Source organism: Helianthus annuus, chromosome 11 (assembly GCF_002127325.2).
Source record: "Helianthus annuus cultivar XRQ/B chromosome 11, HanXRQr2.0-SUNRISE, whole genome shotgun sequence".
NCBI lineage: Eukaryota > Viridiplantae > Streptophyta > Magnoliopsida > Asterales > Asteraceae > Helianthus > Helianthus annuus.
This window is the reverse complement of record NC_035443.2, coordinates 135,251,373-135,265,854: the sequence shown is the minus strand read 5'-3', so window position 1 is coordinate 135,265,854 and position 14,482 is coordinate 135,251,373. Positions and strand designations below refer to the sequence as shown.

Sequence of the window (14,482 nt, the reverse complement as noted above, 5' to 3'; positions counted from 1 at the left end):
GTTACATCACTTAGTCTCGACACAGATTGCGAGTCGAGAACTCCATGTCTCGACCCGAGACCGCAGCACCGACACGAACAGCACAACTCGAGACCGTGTAGTCTAGACTAATACATGATGAGTCGAGACCTTCCCAGTTGCGACTCGAGATATTCAGGCCAGCACAACTCGAGACCGCACTGTCTCAACTCGAGATCTCTAGTCTCGACTCGAGACCACGAACACGTGCACACGGTTGGGCTTACACACTGTTACGGGCTTAAGTAATTGGGCTGTATGTTTGGGCTTTTGTTTGTTACGTGATTTCTTACTGTTGAACATATAACGTATGAATTGTTGATCTGCCATGATTATACGTGTATGCTATGATCACTACTTGTGTACAATACGTGTAGAACATAAGTGCACTATTTGAATACGAACCTGACTTGTATGGTAACCATGGTAGGACGTGGTTGACCACCATATAGCTTAATCGAACTTTGCTGTGTATCTGCCGAGCAAACCAAGGTGAGTTCACACCCTTACCAAGGCATGGGATTCCCGGTGGGTAGGGAATGGGATTGAAGGAAAAAGGATTGACGAATTAGTTGGATTTACACTGTTACTAGACTATCTACCATCGTCCTCGGTTGCGAAGGACTCTTACGTAAAACCTACATAATACTTGTGCTTACCATTGTCCTTAGGGTTCGAGGGACACTTACGTAAAACCTACGTAAACTCATACCTACTACTGTCCTAGGGTTATGAAGGACACTTACGTAAAACCTACGTAAACCCCTGCGTACCACCGTCCTCGGGATAAGAAGGACACATACGTAAAACCTACGTAAACCTCGTACGTACCATTGTTCTCGGGTTAAGAAGAACACTATGGTTACAAATAGTCTAGTGTATATACAAATGTGGGAAGCCCCCACCAATAGAACATACTACCGGCCCAGTAGAGCCACCTGTTATGACATGAACATACTATTACGAACTTACTTACTGTGAACTCGCTCAATTAGTTGTTGACTCTCTGTTATATGCCTTGCAGGACCATAGGTACTAAGGGAGCTTGCACGGGAGGCGCGGTCGTTGTGGGCACATGGACTGCTGAGTTCCATGTTAATCATTTACTTTATGAGAACATGATACTTATGTTGAATTTTTACATTAATGCTTCCGCTACACAATTGATATGTTTGGTTTTGAAAACACCTTTCGTATTGATGAGTGACATTTATTATTTATACTTATGTTCAATATGATTGGTGGCTTGATCCTGGTCATGTCACGCCTCCAAGCGGTGGTACTCCGCGTGTGGATTTTGGGGGTGTGACAGATTGGTATCAGAGCCATTGGTTATAGAGAACTCGGTTTTAATAAGGGAAAAACGTTTTTATTAAAAACCAGACTATAACCAGAACAGTTCTCAACGATCCACAACGACGCCTCGCTCCACGTGCAAGACTCAACACTCTAGGTAATATGGTAGATGTTATATTGCCTACTTGCTAGATTACATAGAACTTTGCTCGTAGTATGCTTAGATACACATGACACTATTGCTAGAGAACACTTGTGTGCTTACTCTTTTCTGTCATCGCACTTTTCGCGAACCTCTCTCACTATGTTACCTTTACTATGAAGATCATGTCTAGACGCGTTAACATGACTCAAGCCCAGTTGACGACTCTCATTAATGAACAAGTTGCTGCGGCACTTGCAGCCGCACAGGCAGGAGGTATATCCTGCAGTCATAACTCACACTAGGGTCTTTAGATCCTACACCTTTAGACCAAATCTTGTGTTTAACTTTGTCCTATTCGTACACAATAGGTCAACACGCACCGCAACCTGTTTACACTTTCAAGAACTTCATGGACTGTCGTCCAAGCACGTTTAGTGGCACGGAAGGAGCAGTGGGACTCCTCCACTGGTTTGAGAAGCTCGAGTCGGTATTTGAGATGTGTGAATGCCCTGAGGCTCGCAGGGTGAAATACGCCACTGGTACTTTAGAAGGAATTGCGCTGACTTGGTGGAACGCGCAAGTTTAGATTCTAGGGCTGGCAGCTGCTAACGCCACCCCTTGGAACGATTTCAAGGAACTCATCAAACGAGAATACTGCACGTGCGATGACATCCACAAGTTGGAAGTGGAGCTTTATCACCTGAAGATGACATGATCGGAAATCGAGGCTTATACGAAACGGTCAAACGAACTGGCCATCTTGTGTCCAACTATGGTGGACCCCCCAATCAAGCGCATTGAGTTGTATCTCAAGGGTCTAGCGCCAGAAATCCAGAGCCACGTGACATCGGCTAACCTCGATAATATCCAGGATATTCAGCGACTTGCTCATCGCCTCACGGATCAGGCAGTGGAACAAGACAGGCTGCCTAAACGTATCAGCGCTACTGCTATCACTACCACTTCTGCTACTCCTGCTACTCCCAGTGACAACAAGAGAAAATGGGAGGGGGATTCCAGCAAGGGTTCAGCTACAGTTCAGTCACAGGTTCAGCAGCAAAAGACTGACCACTACCAGAGTCCCAGTCAGCAGTCTTCTGGTAGTCGCGGGCAGAGAGTTTATCGCGGAAATCACCCAAGGTGCAATAATTGCAACAGACACCACAGTGGCCAGTGCAACAAGGGTCGTTGCCAGAGGTGTCTCAAGATAGGGCATGAAGCTAAAGATTGTAGGAGCCCACGGCCTGTATCTCAGAATCAGCAGCAACAGCAAGCACAACAGAATCAGCAGCAGGGCAACAAGGGATGTTTTCACTGTGGCGCGGAAGGTCACTTCAAAAGACACTGCCCCCAGTTAAACCGAAACCAGAACAACAACAATAACCAAAGCAACGGAAACAACAACGGTGGGAACAACAACGAAGCAAGGGGACGTGCATTAGTGCTGGGGCAGGGTGATGCCAGGAATGATCCCAACGTAGTTATGGGTAAGTTCCTTCTCGATGACTTTTATGTTACTGTTTTGTTTGATTCGGGTGCGGATACAAGTTATATGTCTCTAAGAGCTAGCCAAATGTTAAAACGTGCACCAACTCCCTTAAACACCAAGCACGTTGTAGAATTAGCTAATGGTAAGAGTCTAGAGGCCACGCACATAGTTCAGGGTTGTAATCTTATCCTCGCTGGTCAGACTTTCTCCATCGATCTTATTCCCATAGCTTTGGGTAGTTTCGACATCATCATCGGGATGGATTGGTTGTCCCAACAGCACGCAGAGATCCTATGTAAAGAGAAGATCGTTCATATTCCTCGTTCTGGTAAAGAACCTCTCGAAGTTCAAGGCGACAAGAGTGGTGTTGTGGTAGGCATCATCTCCTTCCTGAAGGCTCAGAAGTGTTTGCGTAAGGGCCACACTGCCATTCTGGCACTTGTTACCGATGCATCAGCAAAAGAAAAGAAACTAGAAGATATTCCAGTTGTACGCGACTTTCCTTAGGTGTTCCCTGAAGATTTACCTGGTCTACCGCCTCATCGCCAGGTCAAGTTTCAGATCGAGCTAGCTCCTGGAGCAGCACCCATAGCTCGCGCACCGTATCGACTAGCTCCAACAGAATTGGAAGAACTATCAAAGCAACTACAAGAGCTCTTGGATAAGGGCTTTATTCGTCCAAGCTCTTCGCCTTGGGGAGCTCCAGTATTATTCGTGAAAAAGAAGGACGGTACCTTCAGGATGTGTATTGACTACCGAGAACTGAACAAGGTGACGGTGAAGAACCGCTATCCTCTTCCACGAATTGATGACTTATTCGACCAGTTGCAAGGGTCGAGCTACTACTCCAAGATAGACTTGAGGTCAGGTTATCATCAACTGAGAGTCCGGGATGAGGACGTCTCCAAAACCGCATTCAGAACTCGCTACGGCCACTACGAGTTTCTAGTCATGTCATTTGGGCTAACGAACACGCCTGCAGTCTTTATGGACCTTATGAACAGGGTATGTAAGCCCTACTTTGACAAGTTTGTGATTGTATTCATCGACGACATTCTGATCTACTCCAAGAGTCAGGAAGAACGCGAGCAGCACTTACAACTTATCTTGGAACTTCTTCGAAAGGAACAACTGTACGCCAAGTTTTCAAAATGCGACTTCTGGCTTCGTGAAGTCCACTTTCTAGGCCATGTGGTAAACAAGGATGGGATCCATGTTGATCCATCCAAGGTAGATTCGATCAGGAACTGGCCTGCACCACGTACACCAACGGAAATACGCCAATTTTTGGGTTTAGCGGGCTACTACAGACGATTCATTAAAGATTTCTCAAGGATTGCACAGCCGCTTACACTACTGACACAGAAGGGTGTCACCTACCGTTGGGGTAATACTCAGGAAACTGCTTTTCAGCACTTAAATGATAGACTTTGCAATGCACCTATCCTCTCATTGCCAGAGGGCACGGACGACTTCGTGGTTTATTGTGATGCATCCATTCAGGGTCTTGGATGTATGTTAATGCAGCGCGACAAGGTCATTGCTTACGCTTCGCGCCAACTCAAGGTTCACGAATGGAACTACACAACGCACGATTTAGAGCTGGGAGCTGTTGTTTTCGTGCTCAAGATATGGCGACACTACTTGTACGGTACCAAGTGCACTATCTACACCGATCACAGGAGTCTTGAGCATATCTTTAAGCAGAAGGAATTGAACATGCGTCAACGTCGATGGGTTGAACTACTGAACGATTGAATGTGCCATCAAGTACCATCCAGGCAAAGCCAACGTTGTGGCTGACGCTCTCAGTCGAAAAGACACTCTACCTAGACGCGTGCGAGCTCTACAGCTCACTATTCAATCCAGTCTTCCTGCACAGATACGAGATGCTCAGATAGAAGCATTGAAACCAGAAAACTTCAGGGTAGAAGCCTTACGTGGCTCAAGGCAACGATTAGAACAAAAGGAAGACGATGCCTATTAGGTAACGGGGCGTATTTGGGTCCCACAATATGGCGGTTTACGAGAACTTGTGATGGATGAAGCACACAATTCTCGCTACTCGATACATCCTGGTTCAGATAAGATGTACCACGATATCAGGACGACGTATTGGTGGCCTAGTATGAAGGCCCACATTGCAACTTATGTCGGCAAATGTTTGACCTGTGCGAGAGTCAAGTCAGAATACCAGAAACCATTAGGCCTACTTCAGCAACCCAAGATACCACAATGGAAATGGGAAGGAATTTCCATGGATTTTGTTACTGGCCTGCCTAGATCCCAGCGTGGGAACGATACCATTTGGGTGATCGTGGATCGACTCACAAAGTCTGCACACTTCCTGGCAATTAAGGAAACGGATAAGTTCTCTACCTTAGCAGACGTCTACTTGAAAGAAGTTGTTTTGAGGCACGGAGTGCCAACCTCTATTATTTCGGATCGGGATGCACGATTCACTTCAGAACTATGGCAAGCAATGCACAAAGCTTTTGGCTCACAGCTAGACATGAGCACAGCGTATCACCCTCAGACGGATGGGCAGTCTGAGCGCACGATTCAAACCCTAGAAGACATGCTTCGGGCATGTGTTATCGATTTCGGCAACAGCTGGGAAAAACATCTCCCTTTAGTGGAGTTCTCGTACAATAACAGTTACCACACCAGCATTCAAGCCGCTCCATTCGAGGCATTGTACGGACGTAAATGCCGGTCACCTCTCTGTTGGGCAGAGGTGGGGGATAGTCAGATCACAGGACCAGAAATGGTAGTTGATGCTACTGAACGGATTGCACAGATACGGCAACGCATGGCAGCGGCTCGTGACCGTCAGAAAAGTTACGCTGATAAGCGCAGGAAACCACTCGAGTTCCAAGTTGGGGATCGAGTGCTACTCAAAGTCTCACCCTGGAAGGGTGTGGTTCATTTTGATAAATGGGGCAAACTCAATCCGCGGTATGTCGGACCATTCGAGATCATAGAGAAAATAGGCAAAGTGGCCTACAAACTGAACCTACCAGCAGAACTCGGTGTAGTTCACAACGTTTTCCACGTGTCAAATCTGAAGAAGTGTCTGTCAGATGAGACCCTCATAGTTCCTTTGAAGGAGCTCACTATCGACGAGCAGTTGCGATTCGTCGAGGAACCAGTTGAAATCACGGACCGGGATGTCAAGGTCCTCAATAACAAGAGAATCCCTCTTGTTCGAGTTCGTTGGAACTCCCGTCGTGGCCCAGAGTTCACCTGGGAATGAGAAGATCAAATAAAAGAAAAGTACCCCCAATTGTTCACGAACCGTACAACCACTACTGAGGCTGAAGCTACCACGGAATTTCGGGACGAAATTCCAGATCAACGGGGGGAGGATGTGACACCCCAGGAAAACCAGTAAACGATACTGTAGATCCCCTTGATGTGTATGGATCTTCACAGAATTGTCAATCCGATCAAGAGTGCAGAATCCTCTTGATCAGAATAAGCAGAAACGTGTAGAAACAGAAATCAGCAATCACTTTCAAACCGGGTTTTCTATTGATTATGAATCTCACGAATTACAATCAATCCAAAACCCTAACAACCCTAATTTCGTCCAAGACCTAGTCCCTCACGAAATTGCTCTCTCAAACACTGTTTTGGCTGATTAACTGATTAACCTAAACCCTAATGCCTAACCTTGTTTATATAACACAAGGTTTACAACTTGGGCTAGGGTTTACTACATGGGCAAGCCCAATTCGTCCCCTATGACCCAAACTGGGTTTAGTTTAGCCCAAACTCTATTACCTCACTAATACAAAGCTAAACCCGCTAACCATTTATCGTTTAACTAATTACAAGATATCCAAAGACCAAATCTAAGCTGTTGTCACAAATATGCACCAACAGATACAACTTACCTAGCTTCCTCAGTGAGTACGTACCAAATTTCGGGACGAAATTTCTTTCAAGTTGGGGATGATGTGACAACTCGTATTTCAAACCTCTATTTGTGTGCTTCGATGTAACTTGTTTGGATTATACGTGACTAGTTGACGTGGTTGTTGGTAATGGAATATTATGTTTTGTTATGCTATGTGTTACGTAATTGCATATGAATATTATAAGCTCGGTTGCACGACACTTGTTCGGACACACAAGCCCTTTGGGCCGTACACTTCTTTTATCGGCTCACTATGCTTGACTCGAGACCAAGGGCAACCCGTGAAAGGGTTCGGCCCACTTCCCTTGTGTGCACAACACATACCCATTATGGGATTAGTTTCTCATAACTTGCAAAATACAAACACACACAAACCCTAGGAGCTCTCTCTTCTCCTCTCCCTTGTGCGACGGCAGCCGTCACCCGAAGCCACCCACCTCTAGCAAAGCTAATCTACTCGGCTTTCTGGTTAGTAATCCTTGATTGATTGCTATGTTTTTATGACATGTTTTATGTGGTGAACTAGGGTTTCATGCTAGTAGATTTATGTTTTAGATTATACTTGTAAAATTCGGAACATGTAAACCAAATCGATTCATATAAGATTTTGGATGATTAACGATTTCAGGATCCATGGTTGATATGTTTGCATGTTGTTGATATGATCTAGGGCTGAATACATGCTACTGACATTATAATTTTCGGTTATATGTGGTGTTGTTATGATAGTTGATATTGCTTGGCCATGATGTAGGGTTGCATGTTAGTCCTTGAATTAGTTAATCAGATGATCCGGTTGATTGCTTGATGATTGTTCTTGATCTCTTGATGATCATAGTAGTATGAATATGCATGATTGATGAATTGAATGCTGTTTGATCTGATTTGTGAAACTGCCAAAGATGTTTGCTGATATTACGGAATTGATTGAGCTGCAAATTAAGGAAATCAGGAAGTCTGTTACATCACTTAGTCTCGACACAGATTGCGAGTCGAGAACTCCCTGTCTCGACTCGAGACCGCAGCACTGACACGAACAGCACAACTCGAGACCACGGTTGCGGGTCCGGTTGCGACTCGAGACCGTGTAGTCTCGACTAGTACATGATGACTCGAGACCTTCCCAGTTGCGACTCGAGATATTCAGGCCAGCACAACTCAAGACCGCACTGTCTCGACTCGAGATCTCTAGTCTCGACTCGAGACCACCAACACGTGCACACGGTTGGGCTTACACACTGTTACGGGCTTAAGTAATTGGGCTGTATGTTTGAGCTTTTGTTTGTTACGTGATATCTTACTGTTGAACATATAACGTATGAATTGTTGATCTGCCATGATTATACGTGTATGCTATGATCACTACTTGTGTACAATACGTGTAGAACATAAGTGCACTATTTGAATACGAACCTGACTTGAATGGTAACCATGGTAGGACGTGGTTGACCACCATATAGGTTAATCGAGCTTTGTTATGTATCTGCCGAGCAAACCAAGGTGAGTTCACACCCTTACCAAGGCATGGGATTCCCGGTGGGTAGGGAATGGGATTGAAGGAAAAAGGATTGACGAATTAGTTAGATTTACACTGTTACTAGACTATCTACCATCATCCTCGGTTGCGAAGGACCCTTACGTAAAACCTACGTAATACTTGTGCTTACCACTGTCCTCAGGGTTCGAGGGACACTTACGTAAAACCTACGTAAACTCATACCTACTACTGTCCTAGGGTTATGAAGGACACTTATGTAAAACCTACGTAAACCCCTGCGTACCACCGTCCTCGGGATAAGAAGGACACTTACATAAAACCTACGTAAACCTCGTACGTACCACTGTTCTCGGGTTAAGAAGAACACTATGGTTACAAATAGTCTAGTGTATATACAAATGTGGGAGGCCCCCACCAACAGAACATACTACCAGCCCAGTAGAGCCACCTGTTACGACATGAACTTACTATTACGAACTTACTTACTGTGAACTCGCTCAACTAGTTGTTGACTCTCTGTTACATGCCTTGCAGGACCATAGGTACTAAGGGAGCTTGCACGGGAGGCGCGATCGTTGTGGGTACATGGACTGCTGAGTTCCATGTTAATCATTTACTTTATGAGAACATGATACTTATGTTGAATTTTTACATTAATGCTTCCGCTACACAATTGATATGTTTGGTTTTGAAAACACCTTTCGTATTGATGAGTGACATTTATTATTTATACTTATGTTCAATATGATTGGTGGTTTGATCCTGGTCATGTCACGCCTCCAAGCGGTGGTACTCCGCGTGTGGATTTTGGGGGTGTGACATTTGTTAAGATAATCTTCCTCATCATCCGTATCAACATCACTTCCAAGATCTGGAAATATCGGAATCCTTTTCGAACAATCCTCATTTCGGTCCAAAATTCTGGTAACAAGTGCCACATCAGGACTAGTTCCACTAGGTATATACTTGTCCCAGCTAAACCCCTGTGCAACAACCTCATCACTTTGATCTATTATCCCAAAATAAGCTTTCCTATTGGCTTCTTCAATCAATCTTCCATGAGCAGTTTGCGGTTCCTTTTGTTTAGATTGTTGATCGATTTGATGAAAGATTGATTTCTGATAATAATTGCTCTTTTCTTGACTTCCAGTTGATTCTTGATTTTTACATTCCCATTTAAAGTGACCCTTTCCTTTACATCGGAAACAAGTAACCTTTGACTTGTCAAAACCAAGTGGAGAGGTAGCCATTCCTCGAAACTCGTTTCTGCCTGTAATCTGTTGAAACTTTTCAGCTCTCCTGCATGCACTAGCTAAGCACCACTTTACATCCATCAGCTCAAGCTCTTCTGCATCGATTTGATCGTAATCTTCTTTTGTGAGCATCGGATTACCAATTCTTCCTGCAATCAAGCTTTCATATGACTCTAACATGGTGACAAGAGATGCCATGTGTTGCTTTGCCACCTCAGGAGAAAGATGTTGACCATTCTAAATGTTCAAGGTCACATTACACTGCAGATTTGTAGAATTTTGCTTCTGAGGGCTAGGTGTGTTGCTGTTTGGATCAAAGCTTGAGAATGATGAAGTAGATCCACCACTTTGAGTTGTAGTACTTGCATTTGGACTTGCAGAACCATCAGCACCGAATGCAGTACTAATCTTTGGACTTTGACTGGGAGTGGCCTCAAACTTGTTTCCTCGATAGTACAGACTGACATCTTGCTTTGCATTTGGATTTGTCATGATAGCTGTCTTTTGAATATCCAGCTCCTGCTCTTCGATTTTCTGAATAAACTGAGCCAAATTCATGCTTTCGGACTTTCTCATAAGTTTCACAACCATCAAATATGTTCCCCACTTATGCTGTGGTAACGCCTCAGCTAGTTTGTCGACCCACTCATCGTCCTCTTTCTTGATATCCAACCTACCCATTTCCAATACCAGATGCCAATACCTATTAATGGTCTGTTTTATAGTCTCATGGTCGAAAGCTGTAAACATATCAAATGATTTTTTCAATAACGCCTTTTTGTTTTTGATCATATCAGCACTTCCTCTAAATTTCTGAATCAAAGCCTCCCAGATGGATCTAGCTGTTCCGTTATGTTGAAGTAACACAAAAATATCTTCTTTAACAGCTTGCTGAAGAATGCTGATCATCATCTTTTCACTTGTGTATTTCAACTTGTCAGCTTCTGTAATATCATTAAAACCCTTCTCTAATCCACGTTCATTCTTTGGTTTCTCATAATCTTTTAACAATGAACACCATGCATCGAATCTGTAAGCTTGAACCCAGTTCTCGAATCGGTTTTTCCAACCATGAAAATCTTCAATGTACATGAGTTTCGGTGGTTTTTGATGAGTTCCCGTCTCATTCTCATTATACAAAGCTTTAGCAGCAGTTACAGGAGCAACGGGTGTCGCGAATGCATTGTAGAACTCTTCAGCCATGTTTCGAGAAATACCTGACGTACACAAACAAACAAAACACAATCAGTTTAAAACACTTTATCAAAGCAACTAAATCAAACTGATACTTGTAGGATCGTGTTTTGACCCATTTTTAATATGAATTTTAACACCAAACTTTCCAGGGTTTGTCTATATACTGTTACGCATAATCTGTGAGATTTTGAGCCGATTTTGACCGTTGGAACTTTCTGAACTGATGAAAGAAGGTGTAGAAGAAAGAAAATCTCAATGAAATCCAGCAAATCTCTATAGAACTCCTCCTCCTGAAGCTCTGATACCACTTGTAGGATCGTGTTTTGACCCGAACGAGTCTATCATAGGAGTTTTGATCAGATACAGGTGCGGAAAACAAGTACCTGACGTAGAAACAGCTAGATATTCTCTTAAATCACTTTGTTGATTGATATAACAGTCTTTACAACCAATTCTCACACCGGCAGCACCTCGGTATGGAAAATCAGAATGTTACAAATGAGATCCGCTTATGGGTATATATAGAGCAGGTAGGTCCCCACATACGGACATGTCCGTATAAGCGGACCTGACAAATAAGCGGACCTACTATGTCCGTATAAGCGGACCTGACACATAAGCGGACCTACTATGTCCGTATAAGCAGACCTACTCTCTAAAACACATATACTCTCCAGTTTTCTCGTAAAACGCGCCCTAATCTATACAATACAATGAATGACTCGATCCAAGACGAAATCAACAGATGTAGTGCACCAATAATAAAAGCAAGCCGTTTTACGAACTTTTACCGCACCCGGGGAGCGTTTAAGACCCGATAATGAACCTGTGCCTAAAAATCTGCTTAACCTTATCAAAATTGGTGGGAAAATGAACTTTGACTAGTCAAAGGGGACAAAAGTCTTCCTTTGTGGCTGATTAATCTCCACACAACAAACCAAACACACATACACCTCTATCACCTTATTTCTAACCACCAATATCACCAACCATCAATTATAGAATATACACAATCTCATTAGAGCAGAATTTTTGCACAACAAAGCTCAAGAACATAAATTTCGTAAGCTTTTCTTTTCTTTTTCTTTTTACTTTATTGTACCATAATTATGTTTATTTTGATCCATACAAGGCCAACCTCATGGCCATACAATCTGTTTTCAAGTGGTTTTTATGTCACAAAGAGTTTTGAAATTGGTTTGGGTGAAAAAAATGGAGTTTTGCATCAAAAACGGCAATTATACGACACTGAAATCGCCTAACAAAAAATAATAGAAAACGTATACTAAGCGGGCTTAATTTACGATTCCAGTTGGATGGTTGTTTTGTACATGTGTAGGTACTATACCCAGCAACTTGGCGCAAACGGATCTCGGAATCTAGGCCTAACGAGTAATACGCGGAAAGGTATAATAATTAAGCGAAATTTTAAGATTTATAGGAATTGTTTTGCCTACAGATTTGGACGTAGGTACTATTTGAATTTGAGATTTTAGGACATGGTTTGGGACAACATAAAAATGATCTCGGCAAAATTTGGGAATGTTTGGGCAAACGAGGAATATTTGGTTAATTTATTACGTTTAAACGCAATTAAATCGAAGAAAATAGTAAACTATTTCAATAAATTCCTAATTATTGCAGAATGATCACATATACTATGGGTAAGCTTCAAACAAAAATTTGGGCTCAACGGATAACCGAGCTACAGTTTTAAAATCGCACATTTTATGAGGTTTTCGGTATTTTAAAACTGGGTTTAGAAAAATTTCATGAACTTCAAATTTTTACTGGGAGTTTATATACATATAGAGAGTGTTCAGTAAAATTTTTGGAATTTTTAGACTTCGGATGGTCGATTCGCCAAATTAAACGATTTATATACGATATAAACCATATTTATTAAAATTAATAAATAATGTTTAAAAATTATAAAATAAATTATCTGAGAAATTTATATCAGAAATAATATCTACAAAAATTTTTGAAACTTTAGAAATTACGAGTCCTTAGCGGTTAGGCATGCAGGTGGGAACGCCTTAATAGATAGCTGAACGTGGGTGACCGCCACTTGAATAAAGAAAGAGCGCACGAAAAAAGTAAGGAAAAAATTATACACCTAAGATCACGGTGTAATCCCATGAAAAACGAATTTTATAAAATTACACGTTTAATTATTATTTTTAAATAATAATCGACAAAATTTAAACGCGTAACGAACCCGCCAAAGTTTTATACCACTCAATTGATATTTGGCAATAATTGGAAGGTCAAGAATAAATCTCGGCCCTTCCAGAGTAAATTCGATTAACTCAGGTATAGTACACGCTTATCCGGTAAATAACCAACTTTAAATACGGAAACGCTTATTTGGGCGACCTAGACCCTCCAAACACCCGAACTCCCTTAATATAAAACTAATCATTTTTCATATATTACAATATAGAATACTTTGTTTAAGCATATCATTATCCGAACACCTCGAACAAACAACTTTGTCTGACACGGTAAACAGTGTCCGGTGTCCAAACCTGATTTCAAAACGCCGACCATGTCCAACTTCATGTTCTATGTTCTGATTACCCTAATTTATTCATAGACCTTGAAACCTAGTCTAACCTAGCCTACAGACATTAATCGTATGATACTGGTATTAGGTGTGGAGTAGCATACTTTGATAGGCTAGTACCTGTGCAATCTGTGAGTTTCACTAACCCTCTCTTTTTAATACATGTTTTACTGTTTTCATAGAGGGTTCATTTGATTAACATACTTGTGCTCATGCAAACTGTTTGATGCTATTTATCTGAGTAGACACCTAACATGCTTAAATCCCCACAAGCAAGTTATACAATGCCGATGAATACTGTGGATAGTACAATTTGGCCCAACAAGCCTAGACCGCACTGAATACAAGGCTGTATGCCAGTTGCGCAAACACGCGGTCGCACGTATTCATAACGAGCTATGATGTGTTAGGCATAGCCACAAGGGGTACTTGGTTATTGGTTGTGGTTGATGTTGGCCACGATGGTTGGATACTGGTCTCAGCTTAACTTGTAACTCAGAGAGATTTCATCACATGTTCAACAAAACATTTTCAAATATATTTTGAAAACAAACAAACTTGTGGAACTCGCCAACTTTTTTGTTGATGTTTTTCTTTTAAAAATTAACTTTTCAGGTAACCAGGACACTACGTGACGACCCCCTTTGTGTTAGCTGCTTGTGAAGTTTATGTGCGATACTATGTGGATAGAGGCATGCTGCTTAGCTAAAAAAACGGTTCATGAAAACTCGCGTAGTATCTAGCTAAATATGCAACAGTAATGTGTAATAGCGATACGTAAAAAATGATGTATCATATTGTTTAATTAATGTTTAATAGAGTATCTTTATAATAATGACTCAAACCAGAAATGTCTGTTGCATCCGTTTTTATCGTTTCCACTGCTAGTCGGGGTGTGACATAAACCCCAACCGGAAACGGGACCGAGAGAGGCAACTGATGCTCGGAATAAGTCAAGCTTCTCTTTGTCAGACTGGGAGATCTTGGTGAGCATATCTTTACGAACCAACTCCAAATATTCATCCCGAGTCAATGTATCTTCAAATGTATCTTTAGCACTTTCTACAACTACCCCTTTTCCTTTATTTAATATTT

At 42.3% G+C, this 14,482-nt stretch overlaps 1 long non-coding RNA gene across 1 annotated transcript; it reads left to right on the top strand.

Moving 5' to 3' along the window:
- Window positions 1–12,154: 12,154 nt before the first annotated feature.
- Window positions 12,155–14,231, top strand: LOC110883044. The gene is made up of 3 exons (XR_004873212.1): window positions 12,155–12,225; window positions 13,476–13,518; window positions 14,003–14,231. It is a non-coding gene; the product is annotated as an uncharacterized LOC110883044 (long non-coding RNA).
- Window positions 14,232–14,482: the final 251 nt, after the last annotated feature.